At 36.2% G+C, this 15,136-nt stretch overlaps 1 protein-coding gene across 5 annotated transcripts in view; it reads right to left on the bottom strand.

Annotated features, from left to right (window-relative positions):
• LOC143246631 (MFS-type transporter SLC18B1-like) overlaps positions 1–7,989 on the bottom strand; it is a 40,683-nt gene extending 32,694 nt beyond the window's left edge. The window contains exon 1 of one of the 5 annotated variants that reach the window (XM_076493678.1): positions 7,565–7,989. The gene's annotated coding sequence lies outside the window, so the exon portion shown is untranslated. Of the gene's footprint in view, positions 1–1,671; positions 2,118–5,307; positions 5,398–7,564 lie in introns of those variants that run through there. The other 4 variants (XM_076493679.1, XM_076493680.1, XM_076493676.1 and 1 more) reach the window with 4 other exon arrangements.
• Between the last annotated feature and the right edge of the window lie 7,147 nt (positions 7,990–15,136).

Below are 15,136 nucleotides of genomic sequence, written 5' to 3'. Positions count from 1 at the left end.
GCGCTATAAGAGTGGCGATTAAACCCCATTATTCGATTAGAGTACCTCAAAAGTTAGCAGTAGGTGTCGTCGATTAGCTCCCACTAATCTACAAATCCAATTCCCCAAGTGGCACAGCAGTACCTCTACGGACTTAAAGGTTAGAAACCGGGTTTTGATACCCGTGGCAAGAGAGCACGTATTGTTCCCTGTGTATCTTTAGGCTTAGCTACAACAAACAAACAAACTGTTCATTGAAAATCAGGGGCAGCCAGTGCAGTTAGTTCTCAAGTAGCACCATAAACAAAGGTCAATAACTAACATCTTTCTCCTAGTGTCACACTTGTAAGTCTTAGAGAACCCTGAGAGTGGTTATCCGATCTAACTTACTCCGGTTCTAAGTTCGATTTTCTCTACTATCGCTCTGTTTATTGACACTAACTCAAGTGGTTTACACATGAGCAGTGGTTCATTTTAGTTATTCCGAATTTCAAAAACAACGATAACAGGAGTCCAAGTAAACCGAAAGAGACAACATTTTTATACGAATCTCACATTAGTTAGTACTTTAGAAATTTTCACTGTTAATCTAAGCCCCAATTTTAAACATTCAAAATAGGTATTTTTTTCTTTGAGAATGCGATAAGAAAAACTATTTAAAATCACACTTATGGATCAGAAAACGACCCCACACTCCAGTATTACAGCGGAAAATTTGAAGGCTTATACTGCTAAGAACCAGGTTTCTGTACCCATGGTGGATACAGCACGGTTAGTCCATTGTGTAGCTTTGTGCTAAGCTATCACAAACAAACAAATATCAGAAAATATTTTTTTGGACAAAAGAACTTATTTTTAACTGGCAATCTACAACAATAGCAAAAATAACTTTTATAACAGCATTAGAAATGCAAACTTTACAATTACACGGTTAACATGAGAACAAACCCCGTACTAAATTAATACGTACAAAAATATTCCGACACTAAAATACATCTCTATTCATGCATGTACTGAAAAGCAAACATATTTCGTAATATTTGGCAACTGTTGAAGTGCACACAAAGATATAACACAAACAGGTCACTTGTTTGTCAAGAACCTTGAGACAATTGTTTGTGTGTTATAAAATAAGTGTCTTTTCATGCACAGAAATTAAAGCAAAAATACTTCGATCGAATCTATATTTTGTTACACATATGCATAAGTCTGGCAATTGATTTTTAAAGGGTGTGATTCTTATTTTTACTCACATAATAATAATAGATGCATGTTTAGTACAGCTCAGTGAAGGGCCTGATTCATTACGCATTTTGACAGTTGATGTTAGCTGGAACTGTCTAGTTGTTTAATAGTTTAACAACTGGAAACTCCTGTATAGATGGCCGATTCTTGACAATCAAACCCGTAAGATAAACCATCACTTATCTTTTATTGCCTTCAATTTAATATTAAACTAACAGTATTAAAGCAGAAAACAAAGTTCTCTTAGGGTTCCCATATCATTTAAAATAATTTTTTTGTAATTCAAGCTACTAATAATTAATCAAGGCTTTAGATAAAGCGCAAATTTAAATACATTACGTTATTACAGTTAAAGATTCTACTAGAATTACTCCATAATAATAATAAAACAAGAAAGTATAAAAGTTAGAGCGAATTAGGAGTCGAAGTTAACCCTAATTAACTTACGTTTTATTTAACTTCTTCACTTCCTATCCTATTCTCGTCCTTTCTTCTGAAATTAAATCAATCTACAATATGAAAGATTTTGACACACTAAAAATACAGACTTTCATTACAAAACGTTTCAATCTCCGGTGTACTTACTGTAACTTCACATTTTTCTTGAGAAGATAGAAATGGGATTGCTGGCGATTCGACGTCTACTGAAAAATTTTAACACGTTGCACGTTTTATAGTTTTACGGATGTTATTCCTTATCAAGTGTTGTGTTTGTTTTCGTTGAGTCAATATGAAGAGACCAATAAATTCCAAAATTATAACGTTCTCAACTATCGATGGTAAAAAGATAGCCTAAGACAATGGACGACAGCGATTAACTTATCAACCACGAGGACTAGGACTAAAGGTGAAAACAACCAAAACAGTTAACACGCCGTAGTTAAGCCTAATTATATGTTCCGGTAGTCTTCACCGTGGTGTTGCAATAAAGGAGACAGAATCGATCTTATCTAATTGTTTTAGGAAAAACACAACTGATGTCACTTTTCTGACGCAGCGTTTATTCATGTCTATTATAATTATAAGCTCTCTTGTATCGCGCTGTATATAAATAATTAAACGATACCTGTACTTGAATTTCAATCATGCTTTGCAAGTTGAAATGTCCAGAAATATTTATCGTATTAATATCGTTTTATAAAAATATTAACTTTTGTTATTTTGCGGAGTTCTTCACACAGAAATAAGCATCTTGCTACTATGGGCTTAGTGTCGTAAATTCATCGTTTTCAATTAAATTTTTATTTACCTACTATATGTATATTTAAAAATCATGAAAACAATAGCAACAATCAGCAACATGAATAAAATAAAAGATGTTTATACGACGTACATCGCTTAGCGAAATAAAATATTTTGAACTAATGTTCAAGGAACATAATATAAATTATGTACGATGTTTCCATGTTCAAAGACTTTGTTTTATAATATTATATTATTTTGTAGTTAACTATAAGTTACTACAGAATCCAGACAAACGTATTTAAGTATCACATGTTAAATAAAATCATTGCACTCTCGATAACAAATATCCGCAACAAATTTGTAATTTGTTATACTATTAATTCGTTTTACGTACCCTATAACCAGATAATATAAAACTTCTTGAGTGTCGTTGTTATAAAACATTCAGAAATTTCTCAGGTGTTGTGTATACAAGATAATTCAGAATTATTCAGATTTTGTGTGTAACAAGGCAATCTAGAATTATTTAAGTTTCGTGTGCAACAAAACAATTAGAAGTATTCATGTTTTGTGTGTAACAAGACAATTTTGAATTCCTCAAGTGTTATATATAACAGTACAATCTAGAATTGCTCAAGTGTTGTGTGTAACAATACAATCAAAGACGATTCTCTAGGTGTTGTGTAAGAAGACAAACTGAAAATGCCCTGGAGTACTATATAACAGGAAAATATGAAATTTAAGAGGTGTTATGTGTAACAAGTTTTGAAGCTATTTAAGTTTAATGTATAACAAGAGAACCTGGTATTCTTCAGGTGCAGTTTGCAACAAGACAGCTTGAAATGCTTCAATAGTAGTGTGTAACAAGAAAACGCAGAATTCCCCATATGTACCTAAAAAAGACAATCTGATATTCTCAAGGTGTAAAAATACATTTTGAAATCTTACAGGAGATGCGATATACTCTGTTCAGGGTATGATACGTTGCTTTTAAAACCAGTAGAGAGTAAATTTACACTGAAGGACGTAAGAAATTCACAAGTAATGTTAAATGGGCAATTCAAGAAAGTATAACCTTGACACATATTCGTGAGGTATCTATGGTCTAACGTTCTAAACGGTGGACGAACGATTACGATCTAACCTTAATTGAGCGCCATCAACAGCTAGTATTTAAATTAAAATATGACAGTGATAAGTGTTTCACATTTATCAAGAATGCTATAATAATAGAAATCATTTCTAGGCTTAGGAGAACAATATGCTAACTTGTTACGACATGAGAGGTATAGTTTGTTTGCTTTTGGAATTTCGCACAAAGCTACACTAGAGCTATCTGCGCTAGCCGTCTCTAATTTAGCAGTGTAAGACTAGAGGGAAGGCAGCTTGTCATCACCACCCACCGCCAACTTCTGGGCTACTCTTTTACCAACGAATAGTGGGACTGACCGTCACATTATAACGCCCCCCACGGGAGAAAGGACGAGCTTGTTTGGTGCGAGAGAGGTATGGTACTACGTTTTCCTCAGTTGGTCTGTCTTACACAAGTCTAAAAGCAATCATAACAAACTATATAGAATCTGATTGCAGTTAATTACAGTGGAACCCCTCTAAAGCAGCCACCTCCGGGACTGAGACAAACTGGCCTGATTAGAGAGAACCCTGATCAGAGGGGTTCCACTGTACATAATTAGGGATTATGTAAACAAAAAAAGGGACTGTGATTGAATGACCGCTTTCAAGGGGTGACCGAATCAGAAGGGTTCCACTGTATGTGAAACGTAAAGCAAAACTTAAATTTTCTTTTTTGACAGATAAATGTATTAACCCTTTCGCTACGGGCTTGGTTTAATATACACAATATAGTCTGCACATTTGCACACGTTTGGTATTTACACTATAACTTTTGACACAACATGTATATTTTCACAAACTTTCGTAGATTTTTAGTAAAGATTACAAGTATATTGTACACAAAATATCAGAATTTTTTATTAAATCAATTTTAGTAAAATTTCTTGTGTGAAAATAGGGTCTGTTTCTTTACTATTCTGAGTGCAAATTGATTTCATGTTAAGAATAAAAAAGCTATTCCTCGTCCTAAAATTCTCGTGTTATTCGTGTAATCCCTAAAACCTCCTAAATACATTTCAAACGTTTGTTTCAGAAAGACTTTATATTTTATGTTATTTTCTATACTTAACTATGTCAGGACTGTCACTTAACCAACCTCGTAATCATAATAAAAAAATTAGGAAATAAATATAAATTATGCTTTTTCTCGTTCTAGAATGGCTACATATTATAACACAAGTATACAAATGTTGATTCTAAGAAGCCCAAGTCTCATAATGCTTTATTATTTTTTATTACATTGATCTTCCAGTCATGCTTACCTAACATTACACAACTTGCATTGATGAGGTGCACGCACACTCACGTTATGTATCCAGTAATATAAAACTGACCTTTAATATTCCTTGTTTTTGCTGAGTTTTAGTGACCTAGTATTTTGTAACATACAGTCACATTTCAATTATTATACATTATATGCATGTATATAGATTATTACTATTTAGAAATAAATTATTAAACTTATTTTTCTTAAAATTTGGATCGCTAAATTAAGAAGTAAAACAAACAGTTATCTCTTCCCGTTACGATCTCTGTACTCGGTCACTACTTCACATAGGTTGCTAAGCCTTTTAAAATTTCGCACGTGGAGGATATCAAACAAAATTTTTTAAAGTTTTATATGTACTGTTGAATAACCTAAATATCATAAATAACTACACTGATACATAAAATTCCACTACAATTTCTTAAGCTTATTAACTAAGATGTATTTAGATTTTGAAAAATATATGAAATTTTGACCAGACTATTGACACAATCTACCTCGTTGAAAACTTGGATCGAGAAAACGCGGTAGCCTTTTCACAGATTACAATGACTGGGGAAATCACTCTGTGGACGTTCTTAGCTGTTGCTGGTTATTCACATGTCACATACTGTCATACAAGTGTATAAAAGGCTGCTTCAAAAGGTGGAATGGGTTGAACAGGTCCGCCGTGTTTAATTCAGTACATAAGCCATATCTCAGCAAAATAAAAATATTCGAGGTTTTCATTTTATATTCTAGCTTGCCAATATTAGTAATTTGAGTTCCTAATCTGTACGAAACTACAGACTTGGTATTTTGACATCGTAAATAACTAATTTTAAACAATGCTGCATTCAACATATCTCGTGACTCACTGAAATTTATATTTAAGTGTGTTATTTTAATATATACTTTTAAATAAAGAAATCAACTAATGTATAACATTAAAATTTGAATTGTAATCTAAAAGTTGATTTAAAACTTATTGAGGTAAATTCATAAAATAATAATTCAATAAAATTTTGAATGCAAGTTAACAAACGTGATCACATGGCCTTTGACTTGTGACTCATTTATATTTAAATGTCTTTAAGCCTAATTTATCTCCTAAGTTCCTTACCGTTACATTTCACATCAAATTGTGAATAACGGTTTTATTTTTAATTTTTTTAAAACACAATCATGCCTCAATAGAAAGTGTTGCCTAGAAATGTACAAATACTCTGACCACTAAGTTAAATAATGCCAAGTGGACTGGTGCAGCTTTTATCATGACTACTGGATCAGATACTGACAAGCATATAAGTACAGTTTCTATCATGACTACTGGATCAGATACTGACAAGAAGAGCGGTACAGTTTCTACCATGGGTACTACATTATAAACTGACAAGTAGAGCCTTTTAAATCTTTTTGTTTGTTTGTTTAAATACACCCCTGTAAATTATTTTTGCACCAACAATGTTTCTAATAACATACGATTAAAGGTTAGGTTAGGTTTTTGGAATTTCGCACAAAGCTACTCGAGAGCTATCTGTGCTAGCCGTCCCTAATTTAGCAGTGTAAGACTAGAGGGAAGGCAGCTAGTCATCACCACCCACCGCCAACTCTTGGGCTACTCTTTTACCAACGCATAGTGGGATTGACCGTCACATTATAACGCCCCCACGGCTGGGAGGGCGAGCATGTTTTGGCGCGTCTAGGGCGCGAACCCGCGACCCTCAGATTACGAAGCGCACGCCGTAACGCGCTCATACGATTAAAACAACTACAACATCGAGACGGCTGGTATGGGTATTGAAACTTTAGTTAAAACAAAGTAGATAACAACGTTTCGACCTTCTAACCTGAAGATGACTTAAGAAGGTCGAAACGTTGTTATCTACTTTATTTTAATTAAGGTTTTAATACCCGTACCAGCCGTCTTAATAATACATTTTCACTTCAAGTGGGTTTCTCGTCATCACGAAATAAATCACGAAATCACAGAATTCCATAAAGTACATACAAAATATTGCTTTAAACAATTTTGTTTTATTTATTCTATACATTGAGTGTGGAAGAGGGAAAATATTAAAATAATAAATATGATGAAATATGCAGAGCCCTCTGGCGGTAAGCGATATAAAAGTTTGTTTGTGTGTTTTGGAATTTCGCACAAAGCTACTCGAGGGCTATCTGTGCTAGCCGTCCCTAATTTAGCAATGTAAGACTAGAGGGAAGGCAGCTAGTCATCACCACCCACCGCCAACGCTTGGGCTACTCTTTTACCAACGAAAAGTGGGATTGACCGTCACATTATTAACGTCCCCACGGCTGGGAGGGCGAGCATGTTTTGGCGCGACTCTGGCGCGAACCCGCGACCCTCAGATTACGAAGTGCACGCCTTAACGCGCTAGGCCATACCAGGCCCCGATATAAAATAGTATCATATAGTTTGAAGGTGAAAACAATACTTTAATGTTATTCATTCTTAGAGTTGGTTGGTTGGTCGATTTGGTGTTTTGTAGCACAAAACAGCTAGGCCTATCTGCACCAAACATCTGGTAAAAAGTTAAAATTAAAGTAAATTTAGTAAAATTCATAAAAGGAAATTAAAGTAAATTTAGTAAAATTCATAAAAGAAAATTAAAGTAAAACAAAACAAAGTTTAAAAAACAACATAACATAAAACTAATGTTTACATCTGGTCTACAACGTTAAGAGAAAAACTACAGTAATACAAGTTGTAAAGAACTTTTTTGTAGCATAATTGTAATTATCATAACTCACCAGGAAGACTAACAGGTAAGTACAAAAACCACCATCAGTCACCGAAAGTTGGCCTTTCTAGTGCTGGTTCTGAGTTATTTGACGTTGTGGCCATTTTCAAAAAGGAAAGTAATAAAAAGGTTTTAAAAGATGTGTAGCAAAATTATAATAATAACGCGCCAGGATGACTAACAGGTAGTTCAAACAGCAGCATTAGTTACCTGAAGTTGACCTTTCTAGTCCTGGTTCTGAGTTATTTAATGTTACAGCCAGTTTCTAATTTCAAATCGAACTAGATGAACTGTGATTTTTAAAAGGGAGCCACATTAAAAAAGGTGTAATGTATAAATTAAAAAACTTAAATGGCATTAAAAAGATTAACGGCTTTTAAAAAACTAAAACATTACCAAGGTGGACAGTGTCACCATCACCAATAACACTGTCTAACGTTATGGACAAACATTGGGACAAAACATGTTTAAAATGGTGCCGTCGTTACGACTATCAACGTAAAGCCAAAGTCCAATATAGGGTTTTATTTGGAAAAGCTTGTTTTCACGTTGCTCACCCCAAGTCGACTGCCAGCTGGCACTGAGCCAAGCCTTGAATACAGGACCATAGTCCATGTATGGAACAGACACAGTGGTGATAGTGCCAGAGCAGATAGATTTAGCTGTGGTGTCGGCGAGCTCGTTCCCGCGAATACCAACGTGGCCCGGTATCCAGAGAAACTGGATAGAAGTAGATGTTAAAGTGAAATGGGCCAGTTAGATTTAAATATCGGGGAGAACAGGGTGTGAACCAATGTGAAGCAATTCCAGGGCCTGTAGAGAACAAAGTGAGTCAGTAAAAATAGTGCAGTTTAAGTACTGCTCAGCTTCTATGTGATCCAGGGCAAGAGAAATGACGTACAGTTCAGCAGTGAAGATAGAAGCTGTAGAGGGGATTCTGCACACAACCACCGAACCACAACAAACCATGGCAGAGCCCTCACAGTAACCTGATTTCAAACCATCTGTATAAACAGGAATGGAAGGATAGTTCAAAAGATGTTCAGCAAATAGCAGACAGTATTTCCAATCAGGTGTGTCTGCTTTTCTCAGATGACTTAAAGATAGATCACATTTATGGACTGTAAGAAGACATGGTGGGATGGGCTGACCAGTGGATACAGCAATGTTATCTAAGGACAGATCCAAATTATCCAACTGTGCCTGGATATGAAGGCCAAAAGGAGCAATGGCAGACCGTCTGGTCTGAAATTGTGTGGCCCACCGAGGAAGAAAAACACAACCCCAGGTGGGATGCTTTGATAAGGAACGAAGTTTCGAAGCATATAGTAAAGACAGTTGCAAATGGCGGAGGTACAAAGCAGGTTCACGAGACTCTATGTATAAGCTCTAAACTGGGGAAGTGCAGAAAGCCCCAGTGCAGAGCCGAAGCCTTTGATGATGAATTGAGTGCAGCATCTTTAAGGCCGAGGGTCTGGCAGAGCCATAGACCAGTGATTCATAGTCAAGTTTCGATAGAATAAGAGCACGATATATCTTTAGCATAGAATATCGATCCACTCCCCAAGTGGCGGAAGAGAGGATACAGAGGATATTCAGTGCTCTTGTGCATTTGAAATGTAGCTGCTTGATGTGTGGTATAAAGGTCAGCTTACAGTCAACAATAAGCTCCAAGAACTTTGTCTCGGGGACCACAGGCAGCACAACTTTACCGATACAGAATTTAAAATCAAGGTGAATACCCCGTTGGTGGCAAAAGTGCATGCAAACGGTTTTAGAGAGAGAGAAATTTAAAACGTTTGCTGTGATTCACTTCAGTAAACGATTGAGGGCAGTTTGTAGCTGCCGCTCAACATACCTCATGTTCGATGACTGACATGAGATGTGAAATGTCGTCGGCATAGAGCCCATTTACAACAGTGAGAGGGAGTTGTTCAGTGATGGCATTAATTTTTATACTGAAAAGTGTGACACTCAGAACACAGCCCTGAAGGACTCCAAGGTCCTGTTTAAAATAACGAGAAAGTGTCGAACCCACACGAACTTGGAATTTCCCGTCCATTAAATTTTTTCAAAATAAAAATGGGCAATTGGCCACGTAACCCATATAGATGGAGGTCTTGCAAAATGCCATACCTCCATGTTGTATCATAAGCCTTCTCAATGTCAAACAATATTAATACAAAATGTTGTCGTTTGAGAAAGGCTTCTCTGATTGACGTTTCAAGTCGAATCAGGATGTCCATGGTTGAGTGCTGTCGTAGGAACCCACACTTGGTGGGCGAGATAGATTGTTTGATTCGAGGAACCAAAGAAAACGAGCATTACCCATCCTGTCTAAGGTCTTACAGATACAGCTCGTCAAAGCAATTTGATGGAAGTTTGAAGGAATCTTGGGATCCTTCCCAGGCTTAGAGAAAGGTAGGACAATAGCCTAGCGCCAGGCATCAGGAAAAACATTCTCATGCCAGATCTGGTTTAAAACAATCAGAAAAATAGCAAGAGAAGCAGGAGATAGATGGCGCAGTATGTCATTGTGTACATTATCAGGTTCAACCGACGTACTACCAGACCAATGATGGGCCAGTTTGAGTTTGACACAGCCTGTCATTTCTGTACAAAAAAACTTCCAAAAGGTGACTGTATTGGCAGATTTCAGAAATGTTTCCTGTAAGGGAAGACATACAGGATGGTAGGAAGCAATCAGTGTTTTGATGTCATCCAGATTAGAACGTAAACCTCGACAGTTCCATTATATCAAGATGGCCATTTTTATTTACGTGTAGGCGAATTGGGTGGAGATCCCTTCTGTTTACGACCACGTCTTTTTGTCCTTACTGTTCTTATTTGGGGGAGGCCTATCGACTTCCATGGATTCTGCCCTGGGTCGATTGGGCAGGTCTTTGCTGTTGGAAGGGAATTCCAATGACTGAGAACGTGAACGAATGATTGTTTTACATCTTGGGGTGGGAGAAGAAGACGTATCCGAGGAAATGCCTGTACCCAGAACCAAAGGATGTGAATCTTTGGGTTTGTTGGAATGTATATAAGGGACAGAGATTGGTGTTGAAGTTGATTCATCAACTTTTTAACCAGAGGTTAATAGATTTTTCATTTGTTTTGAGAACGATTCTTTTGGAGGCACAGAGAGATATGTCTGCACTCCCACTGTAGTTGTGGAAAGAAGTGCAGTAGCATACGTCCGAGAAGAAATGGTGGACAGCAACTTTTAAGCCTCAGGATAAGTAATGTTATGAATCGTTTTCAAATGATGCACCTCTTTTTCTTCCAACCACTTATGGTAAGAACGAAAGTAGGACGGGTGAGAGCCATTGCAATTGATGCAATGAGGGTCTGTTTCACACTTGTAGGCATCATGGTCCTTGCCACTGCAACGAGCACATGTCAAGGAACCACAACATGACGTCTTCGAGTGACCGAACCGTTGACATTGGAAACACCTGAGAAGGTTCGGAATGTATGGCTGAACTCTGAAATTAAGAAAACCTGCCTTGATGGTCGCAGGTGGACGTGGTGATGTAAATGTCAGAACGAGGATATTGGTCAGCATCGTAATTCCATCTTTGCGAGAGGAGATACGCCTCTCTGCAGAAACTCCCTGAGTGGAGAAACGAGCGAGAATATCTGACTCGATGTTCTTCAAACCCCTCTCAACAATAACTCCTCGTAATGAATTCAAAGTAGCATGAGGTGTAACCTCGATAGGTATATCCCCAATTGCCTTTGAATACAACAGGAGTTCACTATGTTGAGATGTGGATGTTTCCACCATTATGTCACCAGATCAAAACTTCTTTACTGACTTTGGAGAGCCAGCAAGTCCCTCCAGTCCCTTCTGAATGAAAAAGGGAGACATCTACACTAAAGGTTTGTCTGTAAGAGAATGCAGCATAAGTAAATGAAGTACAGCAGATGCTACAATGCTGAATATTGCTGCTCAGAATCTTCAAGATGTGGTCGTTTACATATGGACTGTTTTTTCACTATTTTATTTAAGTTTTTATTTGGAGAATCCATAACAAAGAAAAGGAAAATTTCGGTGCCCACTGACTCCACCCACCATGGAACCCTACAAAGTCATGCAAGGGCAATGCAGCAACGCCAGGGTTTCGTGAGCACTATACCCAAACACCAGCATCAGACACAATGTCCACAACACCTGTTGAGAACTTCCAACACTGGTACTTGGTTGATCGTAGCTCAAGTGGACCAGCCGATTGATCGAAGGGGGGCCACTCCAAGGCCGCCCGTCTACAGGAATTCAAGGCCAAAGTGGTGTGTTAGGGTTGGACCCCTCAACCACCTGGATCCTCTCCTCCCCTTTACGGGTAACCACGCACAGAAAACACATGGGTGGATGTTTAGATCCCAGAAGAGGTAAACTGAAAGAACAGAACCTTCTTAGGGGAGGTCCCCTCATCATGTACAGGAATCCACACCGAGGGGCATTGTTAGAGATAGCTGAATGAAAATTATAACTACAAATAAATATTAAATCTAATCTGCTGGTCATTTGACTAGTGATGAAAACAAAAGACCAAGAATAGGTCTATTATAGTGGTTATTTGTAAATATCAAGTTATATTTTACTCAACACAATTAAAATAACGTAACATAAAAGCTACTCACTACCTATGATGTATTAGTTGACCAACACGCTATTTATAAATATCATAAAAAAGTAAAATATATCAATGTTTGAAACGAACTTTATATTCAGAGTAGTGCTATATAATTCTCCTCTGGGAGATCAATTCGAGCTATTCTCCAATGGATCAGCAGGAAGTTTACAAATCCACAATGTTAAAATTCGGGATTCGATTGTTTCTGGTGGGCGGAGTAAAGAAAGCCCATTTCGTAGCTTTTCTCTAAAATAAACAAACAAATAACTGTTAATTTTCATGGTGCTAGACTCACAATTTGCTGGTCGCGGGTTAGAATTTTATCATGGAACACTCGTGGGAGCATTATAATAGGATTGTAAATCTCCAAGAAGCAAAGAACTGAAAGGAAGAAATCTAATTTAATTGGAAAATGAAAAGCGTGGAGCAACCACGTGTATAATCTTCCATGCTGTTTTTTAAAAGGCAAAAAAATGCAGATATACAGTTTCACCTCTACGATTTATCTTCATAACATGGTATCTGATATTAAGCACACGTATATCATCTCTTCTTCCTGTTCAGTAGAGTAAATTTATAAACGTTGGATTGTTACACAATACGAAGCTTTTTGTGCGTGAACAACTGAAACGTTTTGGAAGCAAGACCTCCAACAACTGAAACGTTTTGGAAGTAAGACTTCCAATATAATTTTATATTATTTATTTTATTATTATTATTTATTATATTATTTTAATATAGGTATAAAGGTGCTCCTTTCTATTGGTTTATTTTGGGCTTGAGTTGTTGTATAAGTAAAGCTTCTTTAATTTTGCATTTGTTTATGTTTGTTTCTTTATTTAGTATTTGAGTGTTTTCTATGGTTATGCTGTGTTTATTTGACTTGCAATGTTCGAAAACGTGTGAAGGTGACTTTTTATGTTCTTTGAATCTGGTTTCCATTTTTCTACTCGTTTTTCCAATATAGAAGTTGTGGCAGTTATCACATTGTATTTTATAAATAATGTTGGTGTGGTGTTTGTCAGTGTAGTTTTTACATAGTATGGACCTCAGTTTTATACCTGGTTTTTGAATAAATTTTATATTAACTGGAATGTCATATTTTGTTACTAGTTTTTGCCAAATGTTGGTTATTTTTCTGCTGATGTCGGGAATATATGGTATGCAGCAGTATATGGTTTCGTGATTTTTTGATTCGTGAGCTGTATTTACTTTAGTTGGTTGATTTTGCTTTCTGTCTAGGTGTGTGCGTATAATGTTTTCTACGGTTTGTGGAGGAAACTTATTGATGTTGATGAAGTATTGTTTTATTTTGTCTAATTCATCGTTAATTTTATCTGGTGAGCATAGTTTTATGGCTATGTTTATTTGGTTTCTTAGTATGTTGAGTTTTTGTTTCATGTGCTTAGTCCCAAGGAATGTATAATCCAATATGGGTGATTTTTCGGTGGATTTCTGTTTTAAATTGTGTGTCGGTTTTTGTAATTTTGAGGTTAAGAAATGATATTTGATTGCTTTCTTCCTGTTCAGATGTGAAGTTAATGTTGGGATGTATCGCGTTAATGTGATTGAAAAAATTAAGTGTGTGTTCTGTAGATGTGAATCCCGCAACCGTGTCATCTACATATCTGTACCAGTACAGTGGTGGATGTAATGCTGTGTTATTTGCTTGTGTTTCAACTTGTCTCATAAAAAATATTGGCTAGAACTGGTTATACTGGGTTGCACATACTTAGGCCATTTGTTTGTATATAGTTGTGGCTATTGAATATGAAGTTTGTCTTCATATTGGTGAATTCTATGAGGGTTGCTAATTGGTTGCTGGGAATGTCTATAGATGGGTTAAGGTCTCGGATATAGAGTTCTCAAGCTATTTTGCAAGCTTCAGCGGTTGTAACTTCTGTAAAGAGGGATATAACATTGAAACTGGCCATTAAGGCTTTATGATTAAGTTGATTAAGATTATACTTGAAATTAAAAGAGTCTTTGATGAATGAGCTGGCTGATGTTACATATTTGGAGAATACCCATGCTATGTATTTACCAAGATTGTAATTAAACGATTCATATATGAACATTATTGGTCGTAATGGACAATTTGGTTTATGAGGTTTGGGGATGCCGTATATTTGCGGTGTGCGTGAGTCAGTTTTGCGCAGGTAGGAATATAATGTTTGTGAAATTGTGTTGGCTTTTTTCATTTTTAGTAGTATTTTGTTTAGTTGTGTTTCGTGTGTGTTTGTTAGATTTGGATGTATTGGTTTAAATTAGTTAGTGTCTGATAGGATGTTCTTCATTTTTTGGATGTATTCATTCGTGTTTATTATGACTATAGCGTTTTCTTTATCTGATTTTAAAATTTTTATGTTTTTGTCTTGTTTTAGGTTTTTAATGGAATTAATCTCTTTTTGTAAGATTGTTTTTTAGCTTTCTGTTTTGTGAAATTTTGTTGATGGTTTTGTGAGAAAATTCTTTGGAAAAATCGTTTAAGATGTTGTTTTTCAGTCTTTCTGGAAAATATAAATTTGTAATTTTACACGGGAAGTTTGGCTGTTGGATGTCAATAAAATTATCTAAGTTGTCTTCTTTCTGTTGGTTGTTTTTGGTTGTTTCCTTGTTTTTCTTCTCTGTAGAAAGTATCACAAGTCTCCTGGCAAGATCTTCTAAACATGTTTTAATTTCTAAGGTTGAAATCCACCGAAAAATCACCCATACTGGATTATACATTCCTTGGGACTTAGCACATGAAACAAAACAAAAACTCAACATACTAAGAAACCAAATAAACATAGCCATAAAACTATGCTCACCAGATAAAATTAACGATGAATTAGACAAAATAAAACAATACTTCATCAACATCAATAAGTTTCCTCCACAAACCGTAGAAAACATTATACGCACACACCTAGACAGAAAGCAAAATCAACCAACTAAAG

This window comes from Tachypleus tridentatus, chromosome 3, assembly GCF_004210375.1.
Source record: "Tachypleus tridentatus isolate NWPU-2018 chromosome 3, ASM421037v1, whole genome shotgun sequence".
NCBI lineage: Eukaryota > Metazoa > Arthropoda > Merostomata > Xiphosura > Limulidae > Tachypleus > Tachypleus tridentatus.
The sequence above is the reverse complement of the archived record's forward strand: the minus strand, read 5'-3'. Positions and strand labels throughout refer to the sequence as shown.